This window comes from Microtus pennsylvanicus, chromosome 8 (assembly GCF_037038515.1).
Source record: "Microtus pennsylvanicus isolate mMicPen1 chromosome 8, mMicPen1.hap1, whole genome shotgun sequence".
Lineage (NCBI taxonomy): Eukaryota > Metazoa > Chordata > Mammalia > Rodentia > Cricetidae > Microtus > Microtus pennsylvanicus.
Genome location: NC_134586.1, coordinates 48,908,387 through 48,935,506, shown reverse-complemented (window position 1 = coordinate 48,935,506; position 27,120 = coordinate 48,908,387). Strand labels below are relative to the sequence as shown.

The window sequence follows — 27,120 nt, the reverse complement described above, 5'->3', positions numbered from 1 at the left end:
CCCCATAGCTGAGGAGGGTAAACTCAGCCCCTGGTTTCCACGATGAAAGACTTACCAACTCAGCTTCAACGATAGCAGTGCCAGTGTGGGCCTGACCTGGGAACCAGCATGGACGTTCTTTGGCCAAGTTAAGGTCAGGTCTGGAACTTTAAATTCATAAAGTCAACTCTGGCTGCTTAGATAGATGCTTTCGTAGCAGTTTTGCTGTTGATGCCTCTCTCCCCCATATCCCTGTTCAGCATGTCTGTGAACTCAGCGTTCAACTCCAATGGCTTTAGCTCCATTATCAGTTGCTCACCACAGCCAGACACATGTGCCCTTCCTGGATTCGCTATTTTGAGCTTCTCAGGACACCCCTGATCCCAGCACCTTACCTAGATTACTAACCATATCTTATTAGTGTCCAAACAGCTTGCTATTTTCTGTCTTTCTGGGCTTCCTTACTCATCTGTCTCATGTCCAAGCATCTCCCCAGCCTAGCAATCACTTCTATTTCTAGACTGTTGCCCCACCCGCTGGGAACCGCCTCCCCGTGGCTAACCATTGTGGTGGACCATAATCACCAACTTCATCCAAGACATGCTCATCTTAAATACTATGGTGTGTGGAGGCGATGGCACGGAGATGAATAACACACGGCAACAGATGACAAGACACGGCACCACCCTTGTTTTATACATCTAACAGTTTTTTTGAGGGCTGATTGTGTGCACAGCCTGTGCTAGCCCTGGTGATTACAACCACACGAAAGGCAAACACCATCCTTGCCTTCATGGAGCTTACGGAGAGAGACAAAGAAAACAAACAAAAAAAAGTGGCCAAATAAAGACGGACACTTGAAAGGCCAAGAGAACTGAGGGTACACTGGTATCAGGCATCAAAGGCGGCAACTTAAAGAAAGTACTCAAACTTTTGGTACCTTAAAAATGTTTGCCTACCTCACACCTGTCTTTGACTCCAATAAACAGAAATGTTTAACTGGCAACAAGCCATGGACTACATGTAACAATCAGTGTGTTTTGTCTGAGCAGAACTTAAAAAAAAAAAGAGTATAGGAATTATGATGCGCATGATTCTCCAGTTTGCTCCAGCACGTTCCACCTCCGGGTGCTGCCTTTTTGCTTTGACCATATTCATTTATGATATCTGCCTGGTGGTTCTTACCAGCAATTGAAGTTTACAATCACAGGTTCGGTCTTTCAAATACTCACAGCAATAAGGGTTGACCCTCCTCTACCGCGCTATCCTTACACTTTGATGGTTTTTAATGTTGACTTGTCCAGAAGTTCCCCTTATTTAAATGTTAAGCTGGAATTTAAGCTAAAAACCAAGCGTGTGAGAGTGCAGGGTGTGTTCTTCTGAACGCACTGAAAAAGGCACACCACACCGTTGATTTGCAAGACAGAATTTAAGCTTCCAGGACTCCAGGCTTGATGATCTTTCGGGTCAGCATTCAAGAATCCCAATGGGACACTCGTGCCTGAGGATGCGGAAGTACTTCCTCAGAAATACCCCTCCTCTTAGAAACAGACATACAACATAAAATGGATGCCATGGTTAGAAGCTCAAGAGCACTCCACTGTAGCTTGGACCATTTGCCAGCCAATGGGAAAAAAGCTACTTGAAAGCAGCTAAGTGGCACTATTCGTCCTGTAGTCAAGCTGGAAGACCAGGCTGCGGGCATCGCGAGCTGACGGAACAGAGCACCCAGCATAATTACAGCGGAGCCCTCACACCCGAAACCCTGAAATTACAAATCAGGTAAATTACGGAGGAGTGGGTGCATAACAAAATGGTTTCTTCCAGGGTCACAGAAGGGCAGGTCCTGTGCTGATGCAGGAAGGAATATCCTCAAGCATGCATGTTTGCACTGCATACGCCTGTCACATTCTGGAATTGTCTGCAAGCAGCTTATCATGCTGTGTAGAAGAGAATATGATGATTCAAACATAAGGTTATTCTTTCAGTTCAAATCAGAGCCCTGCCAAAGTGTTTAGCAAACAGCTATCCTTTGAAAGATTCCCATTTTCTCTGGGCTATTCTTGCAGAAGACTTTTGCTTACTCCAAGAGTCATTATAAGATTAAATTACATTTCCATAAAACACTTAGCACACTGATGATGGTAATGCTAATAACTACCTTTGTAATTAGATCAGAATCCTTAAAGCATCAGCTACAAGCCAGTGTCATAACCTCAAAAATGATAGTGTTAAAAGCCATGGCTTAATAGAAATTAGAAATGAAGTCAGCTTAGAAGTCTACACACAGAAGTCAGCAAGATGGCTCAGTTGGTAAAAGCGACTGCTACCAAGTCTGATAACTTGAATCTGATCCACAGGTCCAACATGGCAGAAGAAAAGAAGCAATTTTTCTAAGTTGTTCTCCATATGCACACACACACACACAAACACACACACACAAATGAAATGTAATAAAAAATTTAGGAAGACCACATCTAAAATAAGCAATCTGTCTCGTGTTGATAATTCACAGATGTTTCGTCTTTCCTCACGTGGTATTTTCTCCTATCATTTTTACTAGCAGAGAGAACGATAAAGCCACCCTCGTTTGGGAAAAAGAACTTTAGATAAAGGCACTGCTGAGACTAGGAATCAAGGACAGCTTTTTCTTTCATCGCCTGGTTTACCACGACCTCTCTCTGGAAATACGGCTAGTACCTGAAATTTGCCTTTAGTAATTGATCTACATTTACATATTCAGGACTAAAGAGACCACCTCAGACAGGGTCACACTTGGTCCTCAGGGCCCTACACTCAGGAGAGAGTCAAGGGCTGAGAAAGGGGACATCAATAGAACTTTCTGGGTACCCATGTGGGAGAGCAGGTGCATGCACACGTGGGCAACCTTGGCTGTCATTCTTCGAATGCTGACCACTTTTTCTTTTTGAGACAAAACTTCTCACTGGCCTGGCAACCCAGGTATCCACCTGTCTCTCCATTCTCTTGCTAGGATTAGAAGTGTTCACTTCCATGCTCCATTTATTTTACATGGGACTGAACTCCGGATCCCGCGCTTTCCAGACAAGCACTTTGTCCTGTAAGTTGTCTTCCAGTCCTGTGAGGCAGCTTTGATGTACCAGGCAAGAAACCTCATATAACCTTTTATTTTTTAACCACATTCCATTGCCTGGAACACAGCCTCTGGCCTCTAACCCTCCAAACGTCAGCAAGAGGTGCTACTCAATGGAACCCAGCTGTACAGGACCCAGGAAGTAAAAGAAGTGGGTGCGATAAACACGGGCCCATGTGACCAGAGCCTCTCCCTTCAGCTCCAGATGTCACCGTCCTTGGGGCTTGTGTCTCTCAGCTGTGGCTTCCCTGAGCATGCTGCTGTTGAGGGATGCAAGCTTGTGAGAGGTGCTGGGGTCCCTCTCCCTTCTCAATACTCTTGTCTCAACAGCTCCCAGGGTAGCCCCCGTGAGAAGCCAGTTAGAAGGAGATTTGGCAGCATAGATTGCAGACTTCTAGTCTGGGTCACAACACAGAGTAAGAAGAATGAGCCTGGGGTGAATTGCCAGCTAAGTGACCAGTTACAGAATGAAAATTATCCATGCCATGGCGAAGGCCAAGAGGCTGCAGCCCTCAGCTTGTACCGTAGATGATTTTTTTCTAAGGCCTTTCCTAAGGATCTCTCATCCAACAGAGCAAGCCTTGGGAAGTCAGCCTCATGTTTAGGAAGGCAAAGTACAAGGAGTGTGAATGTATTGGAAAAACATTCTGGCCACTCAAAGAGACCGTGTAATAGCAAAACACATCAAAGAATAGTTAAATGCCAGAATGCGCAGCACTGTGCACATCTGACCCCAAGCCCAGATGACAGATGGTGGGACCATGGCGATGCGACTGTGGAGCTAGATTCCAGGCTGTTCCAATAAGGCTGCAGAAATTAAGATGCCAAGTATCCTTTAGCCCCGGGCTTCAGACCTTGAGAGCTATCAGAAAATTCATTAGGAAAGGACACTAAGACTCATTCACCAGCATGAAATTAAAGGATGGGGAGAGGTAAAGGTTGGGGAGGAGTCAGGCAGCACTAAAGCAAAGGCCCTCGAGATGGCTTTGCAGCCTGATGACCTGAGTTTAATCCTAGGAACTCACAGAGTGGAAAGACAGAAGCAACCCCTGAAAGTTGTCTTCTGACCTACACACACACACACACACACACACACACTGAACAAAGAAATAGATAAACAAATAAGTGCAAAAAACTCATTTTCAGAAATGGGTTCTGGTCATGGATGACTCAGAGGGTAAGGTAAAGAAAGATACCTGACTGACTGAGTTTCATCTCAGGCACTCACATTAAGGGAGCAGCTTCAGCAGGTTGTCCTCTGACCTCCACATGTATGCTGTCACACACACAAACACACACACACACACACATACACACACACACACACACACACGCACGCACGCACACGCGCGCGCGCCTAAACATTTACAAGCTGTTATTTTCAGGTAATGACTCCCAGCAGGAAGCAGGACCCATTCATCGTCTACTCTGCTGTCTTGATCTTATCCCACAGCTTTGATTTAAAAAACCATGGTGCTCGCTCACGCGTCAACATTCTGCCTGTGCTGCAGGTAGCAGGAAAAACCGGGGAAGGCAAAAATGCTACGACTCCCATCTAAGTCAGTTCCCAGAATGTTCTCTCAAGTCTCATCTTGCTAGTCAGAAATGGGTCACACCAAATTTACATAGTATGAGAAATGGGAAGTTGTTTTTAAGACAAGCACACTTTGTATAGCCTCAAAGAAAACTGGAGTTTCATTTTTTAAAAAATTTTATTTACTTATATTTTGTGTATGAGTTCTCTATATGTATACCAGCAGGCCAGAAAAGGGCATCAGACCCTATTACAGATGGTTGTGATCCACCAAGTGGTTTCTGGGAACTGAATTCAGGACCTCTGTAAGAGCAGCCAGTGCTCTTGCCCACTGAGCCATCTCTCCAGCTCTGAAGTTGTATCTTTAAGAATGTTGGATTTGGATTACAGACAGACAGGGAGTTAGCCACAAACAGTAAGGGCATAGCTTCAGGTTAGCCAGGAAAAGTACTGACAGTGAACACTCTAGGTTCCGCTCTCAGTAACTGCTACCCACCTCCCAAATCATCTTAGCAATCTTCCCCAGGGCACGGCTCTGCTGGGGATCAGGAGGCACCAGGCCTGGGAGACTGTCTACTGCATCACTAGGCATTGCTTTCCTTCATCTAATGGGGCTGAGTTCACAAGCAGGGGCAGGGAAATGCTGTAGCAAGTGTGGGAGGTGCTTAAAGACCACAGGGATTCTGTCCACCTGCTCACCCACCACGGCGACCCAACCTTCCTAGGACCTAGCGGAGCTAATTCTAAATGTCAGAGCGGCAGGTTCTGTTCTAATACTGCTGATCACTAAGGTAGCTGGTACTGCTGAGTTGGTCAGCAACAACACAGCATGAGGAAAAACTAATGGTGTTAGAAAAACCAACTGTATCTGCCACTGATCCTAGACCAGGTGTCAAACACTGTGGTGGGCATTTTCCACCAGCCGCCAGCTTACAAAGATGGTGTGGGACTTACCAAATGTGGTGACATAGCTCCCTATATAGAGTTAGCAAGAGGCAGAGAGAGGATGAAAGTCAGGTCTTCTGGGACAGGGGAATAGCTCCACAAGTAAAGGCTTTTCCTGCCCAGTGATGTAAGCCTGGTAACCTGAGTTCATCCCCTAGAAGCCAGGTAGAGGTGGAACAAGAGAAAACTGTCCTTTGATGTCTTCATAGGTATAGCATGTACGCATTTGTAACACAATTGATTGGTTTGAGTTGTTATTTCTGACCCTATCTCCAATGATCACTTAACTTTTTTTTAAGAATTAAGAATTTTAATTATGTGTATGCCTGCGTGTCTGACTGTGGATTTATACACACATGAGTGCAGGTGCCAGAAGAAGCCAGACAAAGCCGGAGATACATGCAGTTGTAAGCTGCCCTATGTGTGTGCTGGGAACCAATGCCAGGTCCTCTGCAAGAGAAGCGCATGCTCTTAACTGCCGAGCCATCTCTCCAGCCCCACAATGGGTATTTTATGAGTCCAAGGGACCTAAGGCTCAGTGGCAGATTCAGACACCATGCTCATGAGAACATGGGTTCTTAGACTTGGCAAGGAGCAAGAGAGAATGGTTTATATTAGATCCATTTCAAGTCTACCTGGAGGCCAACATAATGAAAGCCAGGAGCTGCATGGTCTAGCTCAGCTCCACACAAAGGCAGGAGTTCTAAGGCCCCTGCTCCTTGGTGCTGTAACTGCTAGATTATCATCTGCATTCCTCTGCCAGAAGATGGCTCAGGGCTACTTCCCTGTTCCAGCTCAGTGGAAGGGAGGCGTTGTATAAGATGTGGGGAGGGAGCTGAAGAGGTTTCCTTTTAAATGGACTTAGAGGCTGCACACATCTCTTCCCCTCACATTAAATAGAGCTTCATGGCATAGCAATGCTATACACAAGGAAGTTGGGTAAATGTGGTCCCTATATCAGAGCCACATGCCAAGATCCTCAGGGAGTGGGGAGTGGATAGTCATGAACCAAACACTCGTGATGCACTTTCACATAGAATTCCATGGTGAGGAACGATCTGGAATTCTTGGTTAAGAAGATGTGAGTCCATTTGTACTAGGACCACACAGGATGGGTGGGTGGGGAGGGGCAGCCGGAGGTTTGCCTGGTACAGTGTGCTCTCCCATTCATAACAAGAAACCCAAACTAAGCTCTCAAACCTCCTTCAAATATTGGCAAAATCACAATAGAGCAGGGGTTCTCAACCCTCCTGATGCTGCAACCTTTTAATAATACAGTTCCTCATGTCGTGGTGATCACTCCCCCAACTGTAAAATTATTTTCGTTGCTCATTCACAACTGTACTTTGCTAATGTTATGAATCATAACATACACATCCATGCTTCCCAATGGTCTTAGGCGACCCCTGTGAAAGGGTCATTTGACACCTCAGGGGGTCGCAGGCCCACCACAGATTGAGAACCTCTGCAGTAGAGCTCCTGTGAGTAGCGGCTCCCAGCCTGCCACTGTCACGTGATCTCTAATTCTTAGACCCACCTCAGTAAGAACATTGACGCAGCTCCCATACTCCCTGCCTCTCTGCTTCCTAGCATTTTCCCGGCAAGGACTTTCTCTTGCTGCCAGAGTCATACTTAGCCAAATCCGCGACATAGATTCAGGATCAAGGATGGAAGCTCCACCTCCCAGAAGTCACCCTCAGTGGCAGAGTCCTCGGCTGCCCCACAGCTCACTTGGTGACAAACTGACATGCACGTCCTCTGCTCCTGCCCGGCTCCCTTGGTGGAATTTACTTCTAGGTAAGCCACGGTGCAAGCAAGCGCCATGGTTCGGGGTTTATCTTCCATTCCCTGTCTCATTTTCTACTTCACTAGTGGTGTTTCTGTTTCTCAAATAAATGACTTGAGGTCACTCTCTGTGCATCTGATCACTAATAAGACATCAAAGTCAAAAATGCTATGATTCATCCTCAAGAGGGGAACGTGTTGGTGGGTAGACACGCGCGCGCGCGCGCGCGCACACACACACACACACACACACACACACACACACAATACCCAGGTTATGGAGTTAAACTGATCTGGATTTCACTACCAGGTGAGTAGAACAGAAAACACCACTGGACAATTGGTGCCGAAATTTCTCAGCCCACAAAACGGAGCCATTTGTGGCTGGAGAGCTGTAGGTGAAATGGTCTCCCATGTCCTCAGCGCTGTTCCTAGAACACAGGCACTAACAGAGCTGCCCTCCTTCCCTTATCATCTCCATTTTACAAACAAGGAAGCTGAGGCTCAAGAAGCTCCCCCAGGTCACCAAGGGGTTTAATGAGGACAGCTTGGATTCCAACACAGACTGTCTCCTCACTAACTTTCCTTCTGGATTTTCCTCGGGGTCTCCATTTCCTGGGCTGATACACAGAGTCAGGTGAGACCTCATTCCTGTGTCTCCTTCCCGCTGTGCTCTGCACCCCACACATCTGGTTTCCAGCTCTCAGAAAGTCCCACATTTAGGTGCCGTTCACACCTGTGCTATTTACGACTCCTGTCCCCCCACCCAGATCTTACTCTCCCTCACTCGACGAGAACACACATTTCTAATCTGGGGGCAAAGACTGTCACACATTCGTCTCCAATGAAGACACAATGCCATTTATAATAGACGAAGCTACAGCAGAGGATGACAGGTGGCCTAGGGCAGAACAAATGTACATGAAGTGTTTTACCCAAGAACACTGATGACGAGTCCTCTTCTCTGCGCTGAGGGGATGCTGAGACCCTCTTAGTGGTTGTCTAAACCCAGGCTTCTATGGCTGTGATAAACCACTATGTTGAAAAGCAACTTGGGGAGGAGAGGGCGCATTTCACTTTACAGTTTATAAGTTTGTCCATCTTTTTTTTTTTTTCCGAGACAGGGTTTCTCTGTTGCTTTGGAGCCTGTCCTGGAACTAGCTCTTGTAGACCAGGCTGGTCTCGAACTCACAGAGATCCGCCTGCCTCTGCCTCCCAAATGCTGGGATTAAAGGCGTGCGCCACCACTGCCTGGGACATCGGGGCTAGAACCTAGAGACAGGAACTGGAATAAAAGTCATAAGGAATGCTTCTTACTGGCTTGCCCAATCCGCTGTCTTCTACAGTTTAAGACCACCTGCCCTGAGGTGGCACCACCCCCATGTGGGACGGACCCTCTGACATCCATCATTAATCAAGACAGTATGCCACAGAGTTGCCTGCAGGCTAACCCGATGGTGACATTTTTCTCAACTGCGGTTCCTTTCTCTCAAACAGCTCTAACATGGGTCAAGTTGACATAAAACTTGTCAGCACAGTGGTGACTAAGTAGCCTGCCAGTGCCTGCTGCTTTCTGTGAGTAAGTGGGGACTGTAGGCTAAGAGGGACTCCAAGTCTTCTGGGTCACTCCCTCAAGGGACAGTACTGTGTTAACCAAAGTTCATCTAGTGTCAAGGCACAGGCATGGATGGAAATCTGACAAACACAGTTTGCGATGAGAAATTTAGAAGGCGGACTGGGAAAATGGCTCAGGAGGTAAAAGGCCTGCTATGCAAGCATCAAGTCTTGAATTTTAATACCCAGAACACAAGTAAATAAACAAAACAAAATTGTATAAAACTATATCTAATCACTCTACTATAATGTTGTTTAACATGTAAAATAGTATTTCCATTCGCCTTGACTCATTTCATAGAACTGTCTCCCATACCCAACTTCCTTGTCAGCTTTTGAAATGACTTTCTCACTAAGCTCAACATCTTTAGCTTTTGATTTCAAGAGAATACCTGAAGAGACCACTGTTGGGTTGTTAACTGGTTTTGTTTAAAGGCCATTACATTTCAGAGAGTAGGGAGACCTGGTGAGAGAGAGAGAGAGAGAGAGACAGAGAGACAGAGAGAGACAGAGAGACAGATACAGAGAGAGAGACAGAGAGAGAAAGAGTACAGGGCACCTGGGAGGTAGACATTTGTCCGCCAAGCTTGTAATCTCTTATCCACATGGTTTATGGCACTATGAGATAATTTCAATAGTGTCATCAAAGACTGCTACCCACAGATCCTCAAAACAGACTAACACCCTGTGCAATGAGCACTACTCAAACATGCCACAGACTCTCAGTGAGCATGCGTTATGGAATAGGCCCTGCGGTGGGTTGCCCAAGCCTTCAACTTCTTTAAAAATAAAATGGCATCATCAATGCACAATAAATCAAAGTGCTGTAAAATGAAGTATGCCTGTCTGTGTCAGTCAAGCAATGCAAAACAACAAATCAGCATACCCGAAGATGAGCACATACGTTTGAACAGAACCGAAAATTTTCTTTTGTCTGGAGTCAGCAAGGACGTAAGAGAACAAAACTCCATGGTGTCATATTGTGTGACACAGCATCACTTATCCAATGCTGCGACAGAATGCCATGATGTAATTCTGTGATGTACTACCATGACACAGGGCCCTCACGTAATACCCTCACCACAGAAATGGGTGGTGATGCTGTGAGGTTACAGCATATGATACTGTATTTTTGTATGTGTGGTGATATTCTACACACACAGCTGAGATAACCAAAGCTCTGGTGCCAGGGTCATCCTAATACCTGCATACAAGGCCTAAGATTTGGTCATGGCAATACCTGTTACTGTCTTAGGTGTTTACTATATTAATATATATTTATATATACATATGTTTACCATTGTTTTTTATTGTCACTTGGTTTTGATTCCTTTTTTAAAAAAAGTGTTAGCTAGTTTGAGATAGGTCTCGTGTAGCCTAGGCTGGCCTACAAATCACTACGCCCTTGAGTAGTGATGACCTTGGACCTCTTTGAATCCGCCTGCCTCCACCCCCGTGCTATGGTGATTACTGGTGTGCACTCTTTATTGTTATTTAGAGTGCCCTTCTTATAGAACACATCAAAGGGACCCAAGCCTCCCTGGGGCACTAGGACGGGGGGGGGGGGGGGGGGGGGGGGGGGGGGGAGCACTGTCAAGCACTGTTAAACACTGTTAAAGAGTTACCAACGTTAATGGTAGGCTTTTGCTACAAGTATCCTGGACCCCACTTAATTTTATTTTTCATTTAATGAGGTAAGACATTGAAGTTCAGGGGGAATTTGATTTCCTGACAGCTGTTAGGAAGGCTATCTTGACCCAGGCAGCCTGGCTGCTTCGAATGTTGCACGGATGCCTTGAGGAAGCTACATGTTAACCACAGCAACTTACTGCCAAAATACAACTCTGGCTCCAGAAGGTTTGTCCCAGCCTGAATGTCTCAAACAGCTGCCCCAGTCTTTTTCTCACTACAAGCCTCAAAGGACGCCATTGGCCATTTTCATCCATGCCAATGAGGACACACTTCCCTGAAGGCTCTGGAGAAGAACTATGACTTGTTTAGAGACAATCCTTCATTTGCATGAACGACAGTACCGTGGCTTGTGGGAACATCTTTTCTGCTGTCCTCTGCTGCCTATATAGGCAGGCTGTTTGTCTCACCTCTGAGTGGACTCGGCCAGGACTCAACCTCTGGGGCTGCCTCAGTCACACAATTAGAACCAGTAAGAGGCTTTTCCAAATGGCCCTTTCACTGCCTTCTTCTGACTTCTGTTGTAAGCAGAGAGGGCTGAAGTGGTGAACACTGAGAAGGAGCAGCAGCAACAGCAAGTCCAGTAAACAGCACAGAGGCAGTACTAGCAGGGACAGAGACATGAGGCAGAGGCAGCAGAGGTGACAGAGGACATGGACATGCAGAGAAGGCTGTAAGAACCAAAGACAGCGCATTGCTAATGGTGTCCCAGGGAGTGGTCCAGTCCCAAGGACTTAGGGTCAAGAACTGTGTCCCCAGTTACTATCCAGAGGCCTGGGAGTGTCACACTTGGAACTGTGACACTAAATGTTCCTGCTGCTGCTAAAAGTAGAGGGTTCCACACACTGTCAAGTGTCTGATGGCACTCAATGGCAGAACAATACATCTCACCTAAGGTTCTGGCCGCCATCATCTGGAGCCACAAGCTAACACTGACCCTGAGCCTCTACACACACACTCACACACCACACGCATACACACACACACACACACTCACACACCACACACATACACACACACACACACACACACACACACACACACTTGCTCTTGGATACATATTCACACAACACACATAAACGCTACACACATACAAAATAAAAATAAACAGAAGCAAAGCTTATTGTCAGGAAAGCTGCAGGTCGGTGAGAGGCCTTGTCTTAAAAAAAATAAAGAGAACGACAGACAGACAGAAAGAGAGAGAAAGAGAAAGGAAGGAAGGAAGGAAGGAAGGAAGGAAGGAAGGAAGGAAGGAGGAAGGAAGGAAGGAAGGAAGGAAGGAAGGAAGGAAGGAAGGAAGGAAGGAAGGGCATCCAAAACTGTGTTCTGGTCTCCACATGCACACTTACACGCATGCACACACGCCTACACACATGCATACTTACACGCATGCACACACGCCTACCCACATGCACACTTACACGCATGCACACACGCCTACACACATGCATACTTACACAAAGGTTTACTATACAACAGTCTCATTCATCACACATTTAAAGAACCCACTGATTGCATTAAGAAGCAGCTCCAGCTGAGTCGTATAGTCGAGGCGTGTGTAAGTGCACTCGGAGATAGGAGCAGGGCAAAATTTACCCATGACTCGTTTCTCAGACCTCTTCTCAACCATTAAGTGAAGTGTGAGCAGAAATCTGTCAACTCCCAAAGCCGCGGAGTGAGGTTAGACTTGTTCTCTCTCCACACATGAAGACAGAAAAATGAGGGACAAGTGCTTGCCTCAGAGTCGTTAGAAGTGAGGATGGCGACAAGCCTAACCCCTCATGGCACGACTGTTGTTACTTAACAACATACCCACGCAGACTTCAATGCCCAGAATGGGCCTTTTATCTGTTGAAGAGGGATTAGCAAAATACAACTCCTGGGTCAACTTCCTCCCATTGCTTGATTTCCATAAATAAAGGTTCACCAGAATAAAACCTCTGTTTTTAATTTATATTAATTATTGGTTGTTATGAATAACAATATAAAATAGAAAATATTTTATTTTAATATTTATATTAATTATTTTATATTATTTAGAGTGTGTGTGTGTGCCTGTGTGTGTGTGTAAGCTAGTAAATGCGGAGGCCAGTGGTTGATATCAGGGCCTGCCTTTCTCAGTTGCTCTCCATTTTGTTTAATTATTTTAAAGGTTTATTTTACATTTTTAAATTATGTGCATAGGTATGTATGGGCGAATCTTGGTGCCCTCAGAGGCTAGAGGTATCAGACTCCCTAGATCTGAAGTTGCAGGTAGTTGTGAACCTTACGATGTAGGTGCCGGAAACTGAACTTAGGTCTTCTGCAGGAACAGTAGGTGCTCTTAACCACTGAGCCATCTCTCTGGCCTTCTACCTTATTGTTTTGAATCAGGGTCTCCACTGTCTTGGATACACACCAAGTATGTGCCATAAAGCCACAGGGATCTGCCTATCTTCCCCTTTCCAGCACTATGATTACTACCATGCCAGAATGTTTTACATGGGGTGCTGGCTAGTTTTATGTCAACTTGACACAGGCTGGAGTCACTTGGAGAGAATGAACCTCAGTTGAGAAAATGCCTCCACGAAATTGACCTACGGACAAAAGTTAGTAATTGATGAGGAAGGAGCCAGCCTAATGTGTGCGGTACCACCCATGGGTAGGTAGTCGTGGGGGTGTATAAAAAATCAGGCTGAGCAAATCATGAGGAACAAGCCAATAAGCAGCATTCTTCCATGGCCTCTGCATCAGGTTTCTGCTCTAAGTTTTCTCAGTGATGGATTGTGCTCTAGACCTATGATAAAACTGAAGCAAACCCTTCCCTTCCTACCTTGACTTTAGTCAATGGTGTTTTATCACTGCAAAATAGAAACCCTGACTAGGACTCCCAGGTTCTCAGGGAGACTCTGGTCCTCATGTTTTCTAGGCAGGTACCTGCTGCCTAGTCCATCTCCCCTTCCCCTGCACTCCTTATTTGATTTACTGACTCTCTAGTTCCACAAAGGCGGAGTTGAGAAGTAATTGCAACCTGGATAACATGACCTGAGAAACCCATTATAATAAGGATGCCACCCTTTGAAAAAAAAGTTTCCCAATGTCTGCATCATAGATTCACCAATCATTCTTCTGATTGCAGGTTTCTCAAATATGCTACTTAATCATAATGTAGGAAATTCTAAAATCCTTCCCAAAGCCCCAGGCTCCAGAGCTAAACTCACAAGTTAAGACTTTCAGAAACTGCAACTATGCAGAAGCTGTCTAGGAACCCAGGACTCAGCAGAACTCCACCTGTGCAAAAAGATGCCAAGAATGCTGCATCAAAGATGTGCAGATTTAATCTCCACCCCTTCCCCCACCCCAAATCCCTTTCAAAGCAAAGGGAGAACCAGGACTACTCAAAGGGCCTAGAGGAGCAACTCAACTCAAGTTAATACCTGGCATGAGGTGCTATGCAGCTAGGGACCTGCCTTCAGGTTCAAATCCTAAGTCTATCTGCTCCACTTCCATCTTATCCCTGGTGAAAGGTGAGGAGTCATCCTGCTCAGTTCCCAGGGTGCTGGACCACTCAGCCAAGATCCTAAGCATGTGGTTCTAAGCAAGCTGCCAGCCGTCTGCTAACTAGTCTATGGAGCTTCATTGCTGGAAAGCAAAATCTGTGGATTTGTTTATGTATTTATTGACAGAGTCTCATGAATTCCAGGCTGACCTGAAATTCACTGTTTGTTGTGTGACAAGACTTTTCCTAGGGAGATGTAGCACACATATCTGCTAACCCTAGATGGAGAAGCATGACAGACCAAAGTACAGATAACACCGAAGTCCAACTTCATAAACTACTGAGGTTTTGGGGGGGAGATGGTTCTTGCTGTAGAACATTTTGATTGCACTGTGACACCCCAGACTGTCAATGAAGTTCACCTTGAATCAGGGGGGTATAACAACTGACTAGCTGACTGGAATTAGCCATGGAGAAGCCAGCAATTTCGATATAGAAGTCACACAGAATGGAAAGATTAGGGAGACAAGCAAGACTCCGAAGAAGTCAGACATTCAGTATAGAGTAGGCGTAGCCCAGCCATGTGGCAGAATGTAATAGAGAAAGCTAGGAAAAGTTTTGGACAAGGAGCTGGATATAACTTTCTGTTTGGTTGGAAGCTTCACCCCAGCCACTGACATCCTTATATGCAAAAAGTCTGGAATGATTGGGTCCAGGGAGTCTGGAATGTTTGGATGAAACTTTCCATTCCAGGCCCCCTCCTCTGGGAGTTGCCACAGTCCAGACTCCACCTCCAAGAAAGCCCACCTAACAGTGACCCCCTTCCCAGAGACCACTCCCACAGGATACTTAAACTGCCCCCCTCCGCCGAGAATGAACACCTGGTCTCTCCATCTTCCATTCCCCCCCTCCATGGTTTTCCTGGTCTTCCTCACACCCAGGAGTGCTGGCATCCATTAAACCTGGGACTTTTCTAATTCAGTTTGATTTGGATTATTGTGTCTGTGAAGAGGCTCATCAGGACAAAAAACTTTTCACTTTCTAGTCTCAGATGGGCTCATTTAACAATGTAATGTAAATTTCTAGTCCTTAAAAGTTATTATTATAAACTATTTAGAATAATTTTAAAATGCAGGTTAGTAGTTGGTATCTATAATATTCAAACTTGCAATCATGTTAGGTATGTTTTCAAGGTTAAACAGAATATTTTAGATAGATAGGAAGTCTTCAAACACTTCAGAAACCTTCAGAATATGGCATTTAAGATGTTTTAGAAACACTTCAGAATATGGCATTTAAGATTTTTTAATAACATAAGACTTTTCATGACAGTGAGACACATCTGTTCCTGGCAGCACCAATCTACTTCAAAAAAAAGGATGACAGGCATTGAAAAACCTCCATATGGAGTTTGCTTTCATTGTGGCAAAGTTAGCCATTGGACAAGAAACTTCCCTTGGCTGGACTGCTGACAGTATGCTGTCCAAACTGGATAAGCAGAACACAAGAGAAGGTGACTGCTGAACTTTGCCACAACGAGGTAGGAAAGTCCTTCAAAATTCCTGCTTCACAAAAAAGTCTGTCAGATATTCTACGCCTGTAGGACAAAGATGGATGCCCCAACCCTGCAGAGGAACTTCGGGTGACTGTCCAGGCAGACAGCTGTTTCTGTCCTATCTATAGCTTTGGAAGTTGCTTGCTCTGCTCTTCCTGTTTACTCAAGTAATATTATATCCTTCTTGGATCTTTAATGGGGTTGAAGACTAGATGGTTATAGTTACAGTTTTCCTGGTTATCAATTCAGAAAAGAAACATACATAAGAGATGTAAAGTTTATTAAGATGAGGGATATAGAGGTCTAAGTTGTTTATCTAAGAAGATGGTTTTAGGTCTAAAAAGATATTTTGAGGATTATAATACAAGCTATGATAAACGAATTCTACATAAAACTTTGGACTCACGGAGATAGGATAGATAATAGAGTAATTTCTCCGAATCTGTCAAATACAAATGGAATGGACATTATGTATATAATTCTTACCGGATAACTGTTCTTATTGTATCTAGTTTTACTATGCTAGAGTTAAAACCTTTCCCTTTTTATTTAGACAGAAAGGGGGAAGTGTTGTTGGATATTTTGATCACACTGTAACACTCCAGACTGTCAATGAAGTTTACTTTGAATCAGGGGACACAGCAACTGACTAGCTGACCAGAATTAGCAATAGAGAAGTCAGCATTTTGGATAAAGAAGACACACAGTAAGGAAAGGGCCAGAAGGTGCAAGTGAGACTCTGAAGAAGTTGGACATATGGTACAAAGCCAAGCTATCTGGGTCATGAGACAGAAAGCAGATTAATAGAGAATGGCTAATTTGACTCGGAAAAGCTAGTTGGGAAAAAGTCTAAGCTAAAGCCAAGCTTTCATAATTAGTAATAAGTCTCCATGTCACTATTTGCAGGCTAGAAGTCCCAATAAGAAACAATTTAAGTAAGTACAGTTACTTACTTAAATTACTTACAGGAATATGGGTCAGGGGTTCCTTACAGGAGTGGAGACTCGAAGACAGGTGTGTCACGAAAGCCCACCCCATTATGAGTGGCAGCTCACAAAAGCTGAGAACCTGGAGCACACTGCACAGCCTGCAGACAGCTCAACAGGCTAGAGAGTGTCCTCTCCAGGTGTTTCAGGTGGTCTAAACCTCTTCAGGCAGTTTGCCTGGTTTCTGCTTCTTCCAGGCAGCTGTCTGACCTCGCAGCTGCCTTCAAACTTGGATTGCCTGAGTCCTTTTGGCGATTGGACTTCCCTTCCTCTGACAGGAACTCTGAGCTTCCATTGCTTACTCTGGCAGGAGGGAGTCTAGAGAACCTGGTCAATTTCAGGAACTTCCAAAGCTATTTTTGAGTTGTTCGACTGAAGAACTTCCCTGCGGGATGTAATATTCCAGTCTCGGAGGAAACGGTTACATATCACTCAGATAGGAAAAGCCAGAAAGAAGACCAAGATCAAACCCATTGCCTTGGAACTGTCAGAAGTTTAGAAGCAGAGTCACTTGGAAAGGGCACTCTCCAAATAGTTGAGCAGCCTGTAGGCTGTGCAGTGTGCTCCAGGTTCCCAGCTTTGTGAGCTGTCACTCATGCTGGGGTGGGCTTTGGTGATGCAGCTGTCTTTGCATCATTTCTGCTCCTGTAAGGAACCTCTCACCCACATTCCTGTAAATGACCCCAATAAAACTCATCAAGTTAGATTTCGGTGGTATTCATACTTTGGTCTGTTGTGGGGTCCCTATCTGCGGTGAATAAATGTGTGTGTGTGTGTGTGTGTGTGTGTGTGTGTGTGTGTGTGTGTTGCATCTCCCCAGGGAAAGTTTTGTCACGCAGCACTGGGTAGCAGAGAATGGCCTTGAATATCTGGCATTCCTAGTTCTGTCTTCCAGGTGATGAGATTACAGGCCCGCACCACCACCCTTTGTTTTCTAGGGTGCATGCTGAGCAAGCGCTCTGCAAAATGAGATATGTCACTGGCCCCTTATTTATTTATGTTTGAGGCAGGGTCTCCGGGTGTACTAGAGGCTGGCCTGGAACTCACACTGACCCACCTTCCTCTGTCTCCTGAAGGGGTGGTAGGTGTGTGCACGGCCGTAAGAGACTCAAAGTTGGTGGCTATTTTTGAAGAGGCACTGAATCCCATACCATTCAGCTGCCAAAGAGCAAGATGACAATAAGGAACTATAGGTGATATTTATCATAATAAAGATAAGTGCAGGGGAAAAGTCATCACGTTAACAGGTTAGGAAAACAATCCAACGAAACAAGCATGTGCCATTACAGATAGGTCAAGCAAAAGATAATGTGACTACCACGGGTAGGTCTTAATCCTCTGGAATATAACGTGCTAGGTGAAAGGTATTGCTGGTTCCTAGACAGTAGTGACAGAAATGAAACTCTGTACAGGGAAGAAAAAAAAAGCACTGTCTGAGGGAAGTCGAACTTGTGCCTCTCTCAGATTGTATAGCAAAAGCATCAGCCAAGGCGCGTGTGTGCTTTCTGGCAAGCTGTCAGTTTCCAACCATCCTTTTTCATGAGGATATTTGCAGATTTTCTGTGAGATTTACACAGGGTATTTTTTCTATGTGAATTCACAAGGAAGATTAAGCTGGAGAATCCAATGAGACTCACTCATGACTAGAACCACCTACAGTAGCTGAATCATTCAAAAAACAACAAAACAAACAAACACAAAGCAAATCAGCGCCTTCCTCTTTGTCTGAGTCACACTCTGCCTCCAGCAAATTGGTGAAGGGTTAGTAAGACTGCAGCCATGGAGGTAAATTAAAAACATGGGTTTTTTTTCCCCCTCTCTGTCTTCAAAATACAAATTGAATTAATTTAACACAGTTGGAGCAAATAACTGTGCTATGTGCTCAATTTAAGGCTTACAGCCTCGCTGGGACAAGGTTCTGTGTTCCCAGTCTGGGACACATGGCTTTCATTAGTTTATCAGGACCCGGGTTTTCACTTCGCACAGTTGAATGGAGCCAACTTAAGCGTGTGTGATGGCCTCAAATGCCCCTGTGTCTTCTGATGTATCCAGAAGCCACACTCTCCTGTTTTGAAATGCTCCTCAATACAGGACAGCTATTTGATACAGCCAGTCACACCAAATGCCATTTTGACTGGACAGCAAGTGATTTCACTGACACGGTCACCTTACAAAGAACATTTATCTGGGAACGTTAAAAAAAATGCTAAAGTTACGAAAGTTTTTTTGCTCTAACAAGTGTGTGCATACATATAATTCAAACTTTCCAGGCTGTGGGTGTCACCACCATTTGACAAACGCAGAAAGGTAGTCACAACACCTCATGTCACCCTACTGCTAGGGTGGGATGTGAACCCTGCCTTACTGATTTTTCCAACATTCCCCCCCCCCTCCATCTATTTTTTGCATTGCTAAGAGGAGAACCCAGGGCTTTGCGCATGCGAGGCTAGTTCGCTACTGTCAAACCGTATCCTCTGCCCGGATTCTCTAGCTACTGCCAATTTTAGACCACAGCTCACCTCTTTTCTCCCCAGCTCCTCCTTCATCTAGCAGAATTCTGCCCCAGCACTGAATTTGGATAACACAGGACCTGAGCTAGCTGTTTGAGCTCTGTGCCTGTGGGTGCCTGGCATTCTGCTCACATATGGCCCCTTCTGCTCTCTTGCAATGACAGAATTGATGGAACGGGCTCAGTCAGGTGCAACCAGGAAAAGCTAAGAACAATTCCTGGCCCCATCCATTGTGTGCACCCCCCACAGACACTGTTGGCTGTTGGAAGCACCAGCTGGAAGATGGATGCTGGGATTTCCAGCAAGGCCTTTTGATTCAGGAGGGTTGTGATGGGGCCGCACGCTGTGGCAGAGGCATAATTATTTCCAATAACTGTCTACGCTGCTTGGTGAGTTGCAAGGCCAGGGGCCTCCTTAGTGCAGCCAAATATTTAAGGCTGGTCTGGGAGGGTTTCATATTTACTGCCCATGTCAAATTGCATGGCTGAAAACTCTACTCTGCTAAAGGGTTATTCAGCAAAGCCAAAAAGAATATCTGTCCCTGCTTCTTACAAAGGTTGCATTAGCAATAGTACTTGTGGCTCTTTACACATCCCTACTGTCGGACCACACAGGAATGTCTTTTATAGATAACAGTGGGGGAGAAAGCACAGGGCACACGGTAGGTCTGTTGTGAGCTTTTTCTGGAGGGATAGTCAGGCTCTTGCACTAAGTGTTGGGACAATAAAGAAGGGAGTCTTCTGGAGCAAAGTGACAGCATTGACCCACCTCTCAGCCTGTCACCCACTAGCTGTGTGACTGAAGAAACCCTGGATCTTTCCAGTGCTAATGCTCCCCTCTGTAAATGTGGGTAACTTCAGGGTGGGTGAGGATGAAGGCGACATTGTGTGAGAACCCTTAACAGGCTCAGGGAACCCGTGGAGGTTGCCTGAATGCTGCTGACATCGCCAGGTAGGAGACATACTCTGTAGAGAGGAATGTCACTGTAAGCCAGCGTCACAGACTGATGATGCTGAGACCCTTCCTTTAACCATTGTTGCCCCTTCCCTGCAGGCTGGGATCCAGCACAGGGCCTGGAACATGCTAGGCAAGCCTTCTAACACAGAGCCACACCCTGTCCTCAGTTTGGTATAGGTTCTGTACAGTAGCAAGATCAGGCAGTATTTTTATCATTTTAACCTAACAGAAGCCGAATACAGCAGGAACTCTGATCACCTTGTTTAAAACACATGTATGGTAAGCAACAGAGTTCCTTTAGGGAGCTGGTTGTAGTATACCAGAAGGTCACGTGACACAGAACCAGCATTCCTACCAATGATTCAGCTTCTCTAGATAACATTAGAGCAACATTGAGTCTGGTTACTCATTAAAAACTGGGTGATGTGAATCCAGTCATAACCTTAGAATGAGCTTTCTTGGTCATAGAAGGGGTGAAAGCAGGGATTCTACAGTCTGAATATGCTTTAAGTCTCATATGTCTCATAATGGTTCATGTGTTAGAAGCATCACTCCCTGTCCGGCAGTTCCAAGAAGTGGTAGAACCATTAAGACATGAGGCCAAAAGGAAATTAGGTCACTGGAGTCATGGTGCTTGGAAGGCCTCGAGGAGTAAGTTCTTGCAAGAATGAGTTGCTATAAAAAAAAAAAAAGATGGATTTTCTCATTATGGCTTCTTATCCAGCCTGTGTCCTCTCCTTTTCACACACATTCCCTTCATACACACAAGCATTTGCTGTCTGCCCTGATGTCCTCATCAAAGTTAGGCATAAACCCACACAATGTTCTTGCCTGGAGAATTCTGACCGGAGTCAACTTTGCCTTACATACCCCCCAGCCTCAGGTATTTCGCTATGGTAAGAGAAAACAGACTAAAACAAGACCTGCATGTAATGAACATTCCAAGGCCATAGCTCATTCTCAGCATAGCTGAGTATGAGTCGATACTGTCGCCCTTAGTTCTATTATTTATGGAGCCTTTACGGTTATGTCATTAGGAGTTTGGTCCTTTAGTTCTGGTGAACACATCTAGTCTAAAACTTATTTAAAAATTGTTTCACACATAAAAAAGATTAAATGTTGTAAATATAAAGCCTACTAATGATCTCAAAATGAACACCCATATAGCATCACCCTCTCGCTTCAAACGCTTCCCCTCCATCTCAGTCGCTTTCTTGTTGCTTATCAAATACCCTGACAAAAAGCAACTTAAGGGAGAAGGGGTTTTCTTCCTGGCTCATGGTTTGGATAGAGTCCATCATGGAGAGGAAGCTGGTCACATCACATCACAGCAAAGAAACAGAACAATGCCAGGATCATCTTCCTTCAACCTGGGACCCTTTTATTGAAATGGTGCATCCTGCATTCAGGTGGATCTTTCCACTTCAACTAACTTATTTAAGGAAATCCCTCAGAGAAAGGCCTTGGACTAACCTAATCTCTTACCCAGAATTTCTCCCCAGGTGATTCCAGATCCTTCCAAGTTGACAGCTGAAAGCAGCCATCCTTCTCCCTGTCCTTACAATGTCACTCATCAAAGGATTCCCCAAGCACATCCCACAAACACTGGGACCGGGCAGTTCTTTGGTACAGGGTGTCCAGTGTCCTGTAGACTTTTCTGAGGGTCCAGCCCTATGCCCACTAGATTCCACTGACATTGTTCCCAAATGGGGACAACCAACAAGTTTCTTGGACATTGACAAATATTCCTTGAGGGCAGAGCAATCCCTGGTTCAGAACTACCGTAGCATTTTAATGCCATGAGACCATACATCCTCTAGCAAAATCACTTAGCTCTTCCTGGTAGAAGGAATGCTTTATCAAACAATTTAAACTGTTACACAACCCCTAAGCACAACCCTCCATAATAGCCTCCTAGGCAGGGTGACTATGTAATTTACCATCCATACTGGAGGCACAGATATTAATCAGGACTGACCCAAGGCAAGTCAGCATGATCAACCTACTTCTAAGAACCCTCTGCTGTGAGTGAGCATTATCCTTACAGCCAGACACAATTAGGGCTCTCTTCCCACTGGTTAATTGTATATGAAGTGACAGGAGACAATTAGAAGCGGTGTATCCCCCAAGGGCAAAGTAACACAGCCCCAAATAAATAGCTCAGGGTAAAGAGTTGCACAATAGACTACTCATTTGGCCCTGGGACTGAAGGGGGGTGCGCCCTCCAAATAATCTCCGAGACCAACTTAAATAATTTACATCACATTAGAATAAAAAATTGATTTAAAATAAATGCCTTCAAAGATCTGCCCATACATGCTGAACCAAGCATGGTCATCCCCGATAAGAGGAGTTTGGGTGTATGGTGGGTATTTAATTCATGTGTGTACACTTTCCCCTCGCAGGGCTCTCTGAAAGCAGCAGCCTCGTATCAATTTCAGTTGCTCTGTACTTTGATTTCATAAGCCCTGCTATTGACCACGTTCAGAGGCAGCTGGGTTTCCTTTATACACATGAAAAACTATATTGATAACCTATTTGCGAAACTACAGCTTAGCTCCACTCCTATTACATAAGTCATCAAAGAAAACAGGGGTCAGTTGTCTTCATCAGGCTCCTTGTAACTCTGCTGAAACACCCACCCCAGACCTTAGTGTACAGTTCTCTTTCCCTGCAACTGTATTCATGGGACAGGTCACATGGTCTGGGTAGTTAGTTCTCTACTCCAGAATTCATTTATTACAGGAGCATCCTCCAGAGAAGTCAACCAGACTGAGATTTTTTTTTCCTGCAGACTTTACAAAGAAAGCTTGCAGTTTGTTAGGCTAGAAGTTCAACATCATGTGACCCCTTCTGTGAAGCCTCTGGCTAGGGGTTTATGGAGGAAAGAGATAATACAGTATGGCAGGGAAGACAGGGAAGAGAGAGAGATTTGGTGGCCACCTCTTTCTGGAACTGACCCAGGTCCTATCTGAGTCTTTACACCACTGCCTTCCTTAGCTGTTGCCCCTCTGACCAAAGCCCTTCTCAGTTTTTAAAAGCCCTGCTTTTCTGTCCTGTATCCTGGGTTCCTCTTTGAAAGGTAAGAAACCAGATCTTGAAGGTGTTTTTCATCTCTAAGCAAAGTACACCCCACCTGCTAATGTCATAACCAATACACAGGAAAAGACATAGCGCTTTTGTGCTGTCTATGAAGTGTCCTGAATCCACTTAAAACTGTTTCCCACTTAACAAAACAGTACTGATAGATACACACCCTTCGTAGCAGCGCACTTAAACTTCTGACAGTAACTCACAGCGACATGACACGTTACGCTGTAGCCCCAAATATGTACATCTGTCCCACCCCCTAAATCTTACTCAAAATTCCAGAAAGCCACAGAACTTGTACCAACTTATCATGGAGCCAGTCTCTTGTCATATAGTCTTTTGTTTGTTTGTTTGTTTGTTTTTTCGAGGCAGGGTTTCTCTGTAGCTTTGGAGCCTGTCCTGGAACTAGCTATCGTAGACCAGGTTAGGCTTGAACTCCCAGAGATCCGCCTGCCTCTGCTTCTCAAGTGCTGGGATTAAAGGTGTGCACCGCCACCGCCCAGCCTGTCATATAGTCTTTTAATATTGGTTGTGACCAGTAAATAGAGCGTATGTCCTTCATTTTGAAACACACTGTCTTGTGAGATAAGGTTTAGAAATTGAGTTCATAAGGAAGAATTTGTCTTTGTTTTTTGTTTTTTGTTTCTGTTTTTTTTTTTTTGGACATTCTCATTTCAGGAAGGCAGTTTACAAAATAAAGTAAGTTTGGCCCCCAAATTACCAAATTGGTTTTTATAAGAGAAAAAATGCCATCTTGGGACATCTTCATGATAGCCTAGGATCCATGTTAACTAGAAGAGAAGTGGGAGGGGGGAGCCCTAAGCTTGTAGAAATTAATTTATTGCCAAGAAAAAGATTATCTAAAACAAAAATAAAAATGTTAAGTGAGAGGAAGAGAGAGAGAGAGAAAGAGAGAGGGAGGAAAGGGGGAGGGCAGATGGAGGAAGAGAAAGCGATCATTTGTAGTATAAGCTTCAAGCCTTTGCTTACATGTGCAAAGATAATTGTGTAATTCTGAAAATTATCGCAGACTGGATATGACAGTCAGGCATTTTTAGCTGCCTTCCATGCTCCCTGTTTGTATTGTCAGTTAGCCAAAATTTCCTTTCTCTTCCCGCAAAGGCAATGCAAAGTGTTAATTAAATCTCTGCCACCAAATGGGCAACCAGGAGTCCCAAGTTTTCCTAGAGACAGAGACTAGAAGTAGCCAATACTTCTGAGACCAGGCAGCTCTTCTCACACCCTGTCCCACAGTCTGGCCTGGCTGTGAAGTTAGCTCCGCCCACACGTTGTAGGCTCAAATGTAATTCTGTACCTGCTACAATGGGCCCCTTAACTTTTCTGCAGCTAGAATGGAAACGTGTGAATCTGCAGAGTTATGACTGGGGCAAGCATTTACATGTCCTGAAAGCCTGACCTTCTGAAAGGTTGGCGGACAATGAAAGCCAGACTTCACTGTGAATGTGTTAGAGGTAGATTTCTTCATTGCCCACCATTGTCTTACCCAAATATTTTCCACCCATGTTACCAAATACAGGCAAATAAACTGTTTGGTTAATACATGCACAATGTCCTGAAGAAATGACAAACCTTTTCTAATATAAGAAGCCCCGAATTTTTCTTGACCTCCTCTGGGAAATACATGTACCACTCTAAGATTTTTTGCGTGTATATGCTTGTGGTTGTTTACAGATTAACCTGCTAATGATTTTCTAACATTGAACTTGGGAACAAAACTACACAGAACTCTTGATTCTTCATCAACTCTTAAATGCCAACTTAAATTTATGATAAAGAAACGACAAGGTGGCTATTGCTGTTGGCTTGTTGGCTTGTTCTTCATAATCATTAAAAGAACGTTGACTGGGGTCCCTTCTAGTGACCCTGCTCTGCTAAGGAGCCGAAAATGAAATTAGCTGAGTTGCTAGTAAGCTCGGTGGCACGGTCTTGAACCTCCCTCTAGGGTTTGCCATCTCGTGGGCTAGTCATGACGTCTGCAAAGGGCCTGCCAGGCTGCCTGACACAGAGCTGCCCCGTTCTTTTCAGCAGGCGGCTGCGTATGACAGATCAAAGAGCGGCTTGAGGGGGTTAAGGAAGGCAGAGAGGCTTTCCTTCCCCTCCAGACACTGGCTTTGGAAGTTCCTCAAATCCACTCCCATTGGGACAAGAATCAGCATGTCAGGGATTGCCCTGTAATCTTTAACACATCCTCTGAGTTGGCTGCTACATTTCTGGGGCAAGCTCAGGCTAACCCTAAAGAATCACGCAGCTTGCCTGAGACTGTGGCTGTCAGCACCGCGGCGTCTTTCTTCCTCAAGGGGCCACCTTGCAGTCGCGGCCCTCTGGGTACCGGCAAACACATCAAGTCAGCCCGCAAAGTTCAGAGGAGTTGGCTCTGGTATGTTTACAAGTCCTAGCAGATCTCAGGAATGTTCAGGATAGTTATTACCGCACCCAGAAGCGCCCAGCCCAACCCTCTCACATCTGGAAGGAAGGAAGCGGCCACACAAAGGAGAGAGAAAGAGAGAGAGAGAGACCTCCTCCTGCCACTGAATTCTCAGACACTGGGAAGACTGGAGTCCAGCTCTACCCCTTTGTAAATGGGACTCAGCTCTAATCAGGAGCATCTTTAAGAGCGCCATGCAAAGGAAGACTTTGGCTTCTAGCCCGAACGAAAGAGCACTTCTCAAATTAGGGCTAAATATGCCTTCCCGGGATGAAAATGAAAAGTGAAATACTCCAGAAAAATTGACAGGGAGCGGTTCACACGCACACATCCTCTCCAATACAGTCGCATCTAGGCTGTGACATGCCTATTTACAAAGGGCAGTCAGCCCAAACCCTGGGTGTACTCGGCTAACGCCAGGGACCCCCTGCTCCTCCCAACGCCTTCGGAGAGCAATTCCGGGCAACAGGGTCTGGGATTCAAAGGTTCTCTCACTACCTCCCACCAGAGCAAAGAGCGCACAGTCCTTGGTGGAGCGTTCTCAAACCCCACCAGCATCAAAGCTTTGAACCGGCCAAACTTCCTGTCACCACACCGCCAGAGCCACCAAAGAGCGGCGCCAAGTGCCTAGGAACTCCAGTCCAGGCTACACCAGCCCGTGAGCCTTGGGGCGGGGCTTCCCGGTGTCAGGAGATTGGGGACCTTCTCTGCGGGTCCCCAATCTGCGCGCCGCTCGGGGGGCGCACTCCAAGTCCCTGAGGTGAATCTCGGCCTCATTCTCCAGTGACAGGGCGCTCGGACATCCCCGGGACAGCCGCCCACCTACCTGCTCAGCCGCCTCCTCCCTCCGGCGCGCGCCGCTGTAGCCTTGCTACTTTATTGTCTGCGCTGCGCTCCGCGCGGGACCCGAGGAACCGGCTCCACGCCAGTCCCGCAACTCCGCGGCGCGCGGCGCCTTCCCCCGCGGCGGCTGTCTTCCTCTCGGTCCTCCTCCTCTCCGCCCAGGCTTGGGCTCAGCGTCGGAGCCACGCAATGCAACTCCGCGGCGGCTAGCCGAGCGGCCAGAGCCCGCAGCATCCCCCGCCCGGCGTACACACCAGGATCCCTACAGTCGGTGGATGAGCCCGGAGTCGCCTTCCGAGTGTCCGCGCGTCCCTCGGACCAGCCTCTGGCCGCTGTCAGCCCGGTCTCTCCACCTCTCTCTCTGTGCTGCCCCCGCCCGTCGCCTCTCCGGGGGCCGGGGCAGCCCTGCCAATGAGGCTCGGCGGATGCGCTGTTCCGGCCCAGTCATTGTATCGGGAGGAGGAGGGGGGAGCGGAGCAGGGAGGGGGCGCTCGGCCCCGCGGTTGTAGCTCGCCTGGCCGCCTGCGCGCGCGCACAGACAGCGGGCACCCAGCTCAAGCAGGTCCTAGGTGCAGTTGGAGACCTCGCCTCTGCATC

At 46.0% G+C, this 27,120-nt stretch overlaps 1 protein-coding gene across 1 annotated transcript in view; it reads right to left on the bottom strand.

Annotated features, from left to right (window-relative positions):
• Positions 1-26,873, bottom strand: part of Frmd4b (FERM domain containing 4B) — a 326,048-nt gene extending 299,175 nt beyond the window's left edge. The window contains exon 1 of the mRNA XM_075983380.1: positions 26,507-26,873. The gene's annotated coding sequence lies outside the window, so the exon portion shown is untranslated. The remainder of the gene's footprint in view (positions 1-26,506) is intronic.
• Between the last annotated feature and the right edge of the window lie 247 nt (positions 26,874-27,120).